Genomic DNA, 6,000 nt, shown 5'->3' with positions numbered 1-6,000 from the left:
TCAGATTTTTTGATGTTCAAAATTTGAGATTATGTGCTGAACTACTGATCCCATTTGATTTTTGATTGTGGTGTTTTTGTATAATAAGGATGGCGTCGTGGTCTGCCGCAGAGGCAGCGTGCATTTTTATTTATGCCCCCTTCTTAAGCTTGTGAATTTTTTCCTCTTACAGTAATGTCCTTTATAGCCAAAGTTCATAAATAAAACGGACCTCTAGGCGTCAACATTCATAGGAAATGTGTTTTGTTTATGCATCAAACTCTGCTTAGAACTACCATCCTATTGTATGTTGTTCTGAATTTCTCTTTGCCTACAAAGGTTGTTGTTATTTGATTAGCTTTGAGCTATCATATATTTCTGTAGACAAGGCCAAAATCTCTCGCCTATCAGATCTTCAGTTTTTTACATGTCTTTCTTCTCTGTAGGTAACTTTATTTGTTCAAAAGAAATACAGGATCCTCATGTTGCACTCGAAGAAAACCACCAATAAGACTTGCCCCCGTATCACAGAGAGTAGATGATATGTTTTCTTAGATAAAATCAAACTGCCTAGCTATGCCACCCAAGTTCCTTTTGTGACTTCTTCATGCGAGAGAAAACTCTGAAGTTTATATTTGGTTTGGGTTTTTGGTTATGATTGTATGTTACATTTCGCTAAAAGAATGATTGATTACCCACTGCAGAAAATATGATAAACAAATGTATATTTGCTTCAACGATGACCTTGGCAAAGGAAGTGCCATGCTTAATTTGGTGTTGTTGCATAACATATATTTGTACCCCAAATGATAAGTGTCACATGTGTGACATGAAGTAACACCACCCTGACGTCTTTTACACTAAAGTTACCATCCAAAAAATAAATAAATTGAAACTTACCATTCAAACAGAAAGTTGTCATGCTTCACAACTAAAGTTGCCACCGTCTTGTAACTAAACTTATCATCAAAAGGCGTCAGGGTGAAATTACTTTGTGCCACACGTGTGGCAGTTATCAGTGTCCTATTTGTATCTTTGCTTCAATCAGGTTCTTTAAACGGAAGTGTTCTGCCGAGAACAATTATTGGCAAAGGCTTTGTCAAGTTTTTTTGCCTTTCATGGCACTTGGGTAGAGTGATATTCCAGTAGTGGAGAACTGGAGATAGATTCTTATAAAAGAAAAAAAAAGGGGGGGAATTGCACGAGACACTGCTAGTGCTATCGTGCCTGGCCACTACGCGATCGTCATGCACCAATTGATGCAGAAGTGGTTGATTAATCGGACGCGTTAATTAAGTGCTTCACTCTCAGAAGCGAGCGGCGACCCGGCTCAGAAGACACAGCGTCACATCGCAGTAACTGCTGCTTCCCCGAGCGCGCCCCATCGTGTTCCCGCATCCATTTATATTCGGCTCCTCCACACCACGAGAACAGACGCCAAACCGCGAACTCATAGCACCGGCGACCATGGCCATGGCGGCGGACTGGTCATCCCTCCCATCCAACTTCGTCCGCGCCGTCGCCGACGTCTTCCTCGCCACCACCGACCTTGACTACTATTCATCCGTTCCTAAATATAAGTCTTTGAAGAGATTTCACTATGGACTATATACGGAACAAAATTAGTGAATCATAATCTAAAATGCATCTATATACATCCGTACGTGGTCCATAGTGAAATCTCTACAAAGACTTATATTTAGAAACGGAGGGAGTACATGGCACTCCGGAGCGTGTGCCACAGCTGGAGAGCCGCCACCGCCGACCCGCACGACACCGACCCCCGCTTCCACCCCCGCCGGTGGATCATGCTGGAGGAGCCCCGGGGCAACGTCGACGACGACTCGCGACTCTTCCTCAACCTCGAAACCTTGCGTTTCCAGCGGAAACGCCTTTCCGTGCTACGCAGCTACACCTACCTTGCCACGGCCAGTGGCCTGCTCGTCCTGCAGGAACCTGATATGTGCAGGCTCTGCGTCCTCAATCCCTTCACGGGCACCCTCTTCAGTTTCCGGGTGCCACCCGTGCATCCCTTCGACAGAAGCGTGGTGGTCGCCGGCTCGTCGCCCATGGTGCTCTTCAGCTTCTACAACTTCCACCGCCTAGCATGGGCCGACCAGAACTGTGTTTTCTTTCCGCCGCTGGTCAAGCCCACGCAGGCACTTCGCGGGTTCACCGCCGTGGTGGCCTTCCAGGGCGCGTATACGCTGCCCACTCCAGCGGCTCGGTTGCGCTAGTCGAGCTCTCCCGGCGACACAACAAGCCTCAGATCACCGTCATCGTCCCCAGCAGTAACTGGCAAGCCACGCCCACTTTTCTCGTGGACAACGCCGGCGAGCTGCTGCTGCTGCGCATTCCGGTTTACTCCCGCATGGAGGTCCTCAGGGTGGACCTCGTGAGGAAAACGCTGGTGCCAGTCAACAGCATCGGAAACCGTGCCCTCTTCCTCGGCCTCCGGTGCTCCCTCTCCGTTGACGCCGACCGCCTCCCTGCCGTCGACGCCAATTTCATCTACTACGGCGAGGGTCTGATGTGTGAAGTGGGGGTTTGCGCGCATCGCCTCGGGGACGACCGAAGTTTTATTGAGAGATGGGAAGACGAGAGGATTATCCCGCACACGGGAGACATGTGGAAACCTATCGACCCAAGAGCATCGCGCCCCAAGAGCCTCGCACATGTCCTCGTGTCCTACTGCATGGGCAATCGTTAGTTTTGTGTCCGCAACACAAATGCTAGACAAGTGTTTTTCACTATTATTAGTTTCCTTCATGAATTTCTGTAATGATCTCGTGTAAGATCTGTTTACCGGATATGGCTAATCCACTTCCCTTGATCGAGTGGGTTTGAGATTTGAGGTAACCATGGTTGCTGTGAAATCGATCCCATCCATTTGGGAGTGAGTTCTTCAAACAAACTGTCATAGCCCAAACGTACCAGTAGTGCAGTAGGTAACCAATACCCCCTGATCTCAAGTTGTTGTTTTATTAATATGATGTTATGCTCCAAATTTTATTAATATCATTGTGTCAGTGTGCTTTGAGCTATTTCTTGCAAGTACAAAAAGTATGTAGATAACAACAGTTTATACCCAGTTTCATTTGGGGTCGTTGTGTTATAGAGTGTAACATTGTGCTCGGAACTCACTCCCACATTTCGTATAGTTCCATAGTGTTTCACCGTGTTTCACAATTCACATTTTCAAACTTGTTGAAATATATTTGACGGTGGTCTTGTTTTAAAAGTTCTCGCCACAAGGAACAGAAATATACAGACGATCTGAGAGTCCGCCGCCTCCCTTATGGTTGTCTTGTGCGGCAACTAAATAACTGGCGACATAATAAAAAGCAACTAAATCTTGCTGCGCCAGAGTAAAATCAATCCATGGGATGAGAGGGAGAAAGAAATGCGAGCACATGCAATCAGGAGAGAGATTTTTTTTCTACCCAGCGCCGGTCCTGGAGTTTTGGAGGCCCCGGGGCCAATTCAAATGAATGGGCCCAGTGAACCTCCAAGCCTCGAATAATCATGGGAAACGGCTCCTTCGTGCATTTTTTGATGCAAAATCATTAATGACAGTGTCAAGATCAATGTTATCCAACACATCCTTCTCAATACAACATATTGCCAATCCATTCGGTATTTCTTGTGACATAGTTATCCAACACACCCTTCTCAATGCAACATATTGCCAATCCATTCAGTATTTCTTACTGAGCTTTCTTGAGTAGTAAACATACGGAAAATGTCTGCCAATATTATCCGTTCGAAACACAACATTATATTCCCTTGTAGGCCCTTTTTCAATCAGAATATCTCTTGATTTATTGTCAAGAGTGTCCCAGTTTCTAGGATCGTAGATATCAGAAGGAGAAGGTCCCTGTTCATCTACAATTACAGGATTCTCACGGTCACTCAAATTTGTAGGAGTCTCATGGGCATTATTTTCCTCCATTGTGGTCTCATTCCCATCAGGTTGTTGTTCTACAACACCACTGACATCTAATTCCTCAAGATGATCAGTAGTTTCAGTCCTCGCAACAAATTTCTTCATAGCCCCTTTCTGCAATCCAACGAACTCATTTGTTCGTTTCCTCTTTCTCCGAACCACATAAATATTTTTTGGGCAACATGTTTGCACGAAAAGGAACAAAGGCACCTGAAGGTTGCTGTTCAAATTAGTGAGAATCTGTGTTCTTCAGCTATCCAAATCCAATCATCAAGGAAACTAGGATTCAAGGGCCAAGTCGGCAACACACGATCGAACTGATGAACTCCAGCGCCACTATACTTACTGTTGTAAAAGGAAGAATATAGATTAATCACTGGATTAAAATTGAGGGCAAAGAAACGAGAAATTCGTCTATAGACTTACCTTTGTCTGCTGCTAGCATCCGGTGGCGGCCGCTGTCGCAGTCGCCCGATCTGTGCGAGGCGATCAGATCAGGCGAGAAAACGAAGCGGCGTGCAGACTGATTTTTTTTTAGGCAACTTCGCGAAGCTTTATTAATTCGTCACAATGTTTACAGGGACGGATGGTAAATTCCCGGGGTTTCCTAACCAAACATGGCGGCCACCCCCGAGAGATAATGCATGCTTCGCTATGTTGTGAGCTTCATAATTAGAGCTCCTAAACTCATGACTAAAACTGCAAAACTCGAAATCTACAGAGTGAACTAGTATTTCATGTACTATAGCGCCATAGCTCGCCCGATTATCCTTGTGTAAGCTTTGGACCACCGGCTTACAATCCAAAGCAACTTGGATTCTTCTGAGATGTAAATCATCTGCCAAAGCCATAGATTCCCTGATGGCTAGGGCCTCAAGAGTTGGAGGATCCGCAATGTTCGGAAAACAAAGCGAAGGAGCTCCCAAGAACGCTCCATGTTGGTCCCTGCAAATGACGCCAACTGAACCATAACCGCGTCTGGAAACAGCTGCATCCACATTGATCTTTGCGTTGCCGGCCGTAGGTGCTTCCCATCTCGAAGATCTTCGCACTGCAGGTGGAGACCGCGTTGATGTTTTGGCATTAATGATCCGCAGCTCACCCAAGTAGTTCGAAATGAAGCTGTTAACCGAGTGAGGTGATTGAAAAATATGCTCGTAAATGGCTTTTCTCCGTACTCTCCAGAGTGTCCATAGAGTGACAACCAGGCGATCAAACTGATCCTGGTTCAAAGAATCATACAAAGCAAAGAGCCATTCCTTTGGAGTGTCTTCAAACCGGTCAAGCATGGCTTGTACCAAATCATCGGGAGCCAAAGCCCAAATACTCGCTGATGCCATCGGGCAAGATACTAGTGCATGCTTCCACGTATCAACTGAGCCACATAAGAAACATGTATCCTCTGTCGACATATGGCGATGTTTCAGGACCGTTCCCGTCGGCATAGACTGCCGTGCTAGCCTCCACACAAACATTTTTAGCTTTGAGGGAACTTTGAGATGCCATATCATAGCCCACTTGCTTGTTTCGCTGCTTTCATGCGAAGTTCCCCCCTCCTCATTCAGCCACGCCTCTCTACCGTGCTTCGTCCGAAGAATCATGCGATATGCAGACTGATGAGGACCAGAGTCGCTCGCCCTTCTTTAGGCCTCTTGGCAGTTGGGCTTCTATTGGAAGTTGGATGATGGGCCTCTCAGCCTACAGGCTTTTTTTTTCATTAACGAATCCATCAAGGCCTATATGATATAGTTTGGCTGGTCGGGGCCCCCTAGTTTAGCTGGGCCCCTGGCCGTCGCCCCTGCTGCCCTAGCCCAAGGCCGGCCCTGTTTCTACCTTCCTAGGACTACGTACTACTTTTTATTCAAGACATGTACTGGTCTACTGGATGGTGAAAGGGCACGCACGAAAAAACTAAGAGAAAAAGATAAATACACGTTACATTGTGGAATTTTTGCCAAAAGCAAATACACATTACTTATTAGAGCATCTCCAACAGCAGCGACAAAAACGGCGCGCGCGGTAAACTGCCATTTTAGCGTGCGCGGGACGTTTTTGCGCGGTCCAGCGGAGGCGGG

Source organism: Triticum aestivum, chromosome 5D (genome assembly GCF_018294505.1).
Source record: "Triticum aestivum cultivar Chinese Spring chromosome 5D, IWGSC CS RefSeq v2.1, whole genome shotgun sequence".
Classification (NCBI taxonomy): Eukaryota; Viridiplantae; Streptophyta; class Magnoliopsida; order Poales; family Poaceae; genus Triticum; species Triticum aestivum.
This window is presented reverse-complemented; position numbering follows the sequence as displayed.